Source organism: Salvelinus fontinalis, chromosome 38, assembly GCF_029448725.1.
Source record: "Salvelinus fontinalis isolate EN_2023a chromosome 38, ASM2944872v1, whole genome shotgun sequence".
Lineage (NCBI taxonomy): Eukaryota > Metazoa > Chordata > Actinopteri > Salmoniformes > Salmonidae > Salvelinus > Salvelinus fontinalis.
The window spans coordinates 32,793,491-32,795,571 of NC_074702.1; the positions used below are offsets into that span (position 1 = coordinate 32,793,491).

At 46.3% G+C, this 2,081-nt stretch overlaps 1 non-coding gene across 1 annotated transcript; it reads left to right on the forward strand.

Annotated features, from left to right (window-relative positions):
* The first annotated feature begins 208 nt into the window (after nucleotides 1–208).
* On the forward strand, nucleotides 209–285 carry trnaa-ugc (transfer RNA alanine (anticodon UGC)). Its single transcript has one exon. It is a non-coding gene; the product is annotated as a tRNA-Ala (tRNA).
* The last annotated feature ends 1,796 nt before the right edge of the window (nucleotides 286–2,081 follow it).

Sequence of the window (2,081 nt, forward strand, 5' to 3'; positions counted from 1 at the left end):
GCCTGCAGTCGGCGTTCCAATTCATCGGTGTTCGATGGGGTTGAGGTCAGGGCTCTGTGCAGGCCAGTCAAGTTCTTCCACACCGATCTTGACAAACCAGTTCTGTATGGACCTCGCTTTGTTCACGGGGGCATTGTCATGCTGTAACAGGAAAAGGCCTACCCCAAACTACTGCCACAAAGATGGAAGCACAGAATCGTCTAGCACAGCCCCCCCGTGTGGCTCAGTTGGTAGAGCATGGCGCTTGCAACGCCAGGGTTGTGGGTTCGATTCCCACGGGGGGCCAGTACAAAAAAAGTATGAATGTATGTACTTGTAAGTCGCTCTGGATAAGAGCGTCTGCTAAATGACTTAAATGTAAATGTAAATGTCTAGACAATGTGAACTGCGTTGACTTTCAATGTAGCAACTGCTTGCTTGCGGAGGACTACAGAAACGAAGTAGCTACTCTTAGCAAGCAAGTAACAAACCTACATAAGCTACCGGGGAACCCACGCCCACCTACTTTTTATTTTTCTTCCACCCCAGTACCAGGATGCCGCTTTGGTCTGGTGGAAGTGTCTCCGCCGTGTCGGTTCTCCACAGCTGACTGGCCGGTGCTAGGCAGGGTTCCATCCCGGAAGGGGTCTCCCACTTCCCTGGAGAACAGAGCTGATCTCGACCCAACTAACCAGCCGTGGAGGTATGTCACTCGCCGTGGAAGTCGAAGAAGGCGTCCTCTGACAACGGGGGGCTCCATGGAGATGTTGAGCCCGGACCAGAAACAGCTTTGCCGCCCTGGATCCAGAGGTTCCGGCGCCTTCGTCCGTGGTGGCTTACCAATCAAGATCGGATCCAAAGGTACCTGTGTCTTCGTCCTTGGCTCTGTCTCCCTCTCCGGTGGCTTCTACCTCGGGTTCAGATCCTAGGAGCTCCCAGCCTCACCAGACCGTGAAGCTGCCTGAGAGACCGGCCCATTCTACATCACCATCTGTCATCATAGGCAGCTCTATGCTGAGAAACATCTCGTTCCCCAAGGCAAAAACCCTGTGCTACCACGGAGCACAAGTACAGGGCATAACAAGGCTGTTTCCGACTGTTCTACCACAGATGCAGGGAGCTGACACTGACACTCATAGTCAATGTGGGGTCAAACAACATCAGGAGGGCTAGCTCAGAACATTTGAAAATGGATTTTAAAGAACTGATAATAATAATAAATAATTTCAGGTCCAGTACCATCGTTGGGCCGCGGGTGTGAAAGATTCAGCAGACTGCTGGCATTACACTTCTGGAAAGACTACTTTAGCTCTGCTGGAGTCACTTCTATTGATAACTTTGACACCTTCTGGAAACAGAAGATACTCTACAGGAATGACAGAGTAATCATCTTGGCTCCTGGACTCTGTCCACGCATTTCAAAGCTGTGTTGAAACAATGACTGGTAAATGATCCAAGACCAGCTTAGTTAACTTCTCTGGGATATGTGGGACGCTAACGTCCCACTTGGCCAAAAGCCAGTAAAAATGCAGAGCGCCAAATTCAAATAAATTACTATAAAAATGAAACTTTCATGAAATCACACATGAAAAATACCAAATTAAAGCTACACTTGTTGTGAATCCAGCCAACATGTCTGATTTCAAAACGGATTTACGGCGAAAGCACACTTTGCGATTATGTTAGCTCAGTACATAGCTACAGAAAAACACAGCCATTTTTCCAGCCAAAGAGAGGAGTAACAAAAAGCAGAAATAGAGAAAATTTATCACTAACCTTTGATGATCTTCATATGTCCCATAAACATCACAAATGGTCCTTGTGTTCGATTAATTGCGTCGATATCTATCCAAAATGTAAATTTATTTGACGCGTTTGAGCCAGAAAAACACTGGTTCCAACTCGTGAAACATGACTACAAAATATCTCAAAAGTTACATGTAAACTTTGCCAAAACATTTCAAACTACTTTTGTAATACAACTTTAGGTATATCAGTGACACGGATTCAAAATGGCCATACTTCTTCATTACACAAAGGAAAAACCCTCAACCAATTTCTAAAGAGAGTTGACATCCAGTGGAAGTGGTAGGAACTGCAAG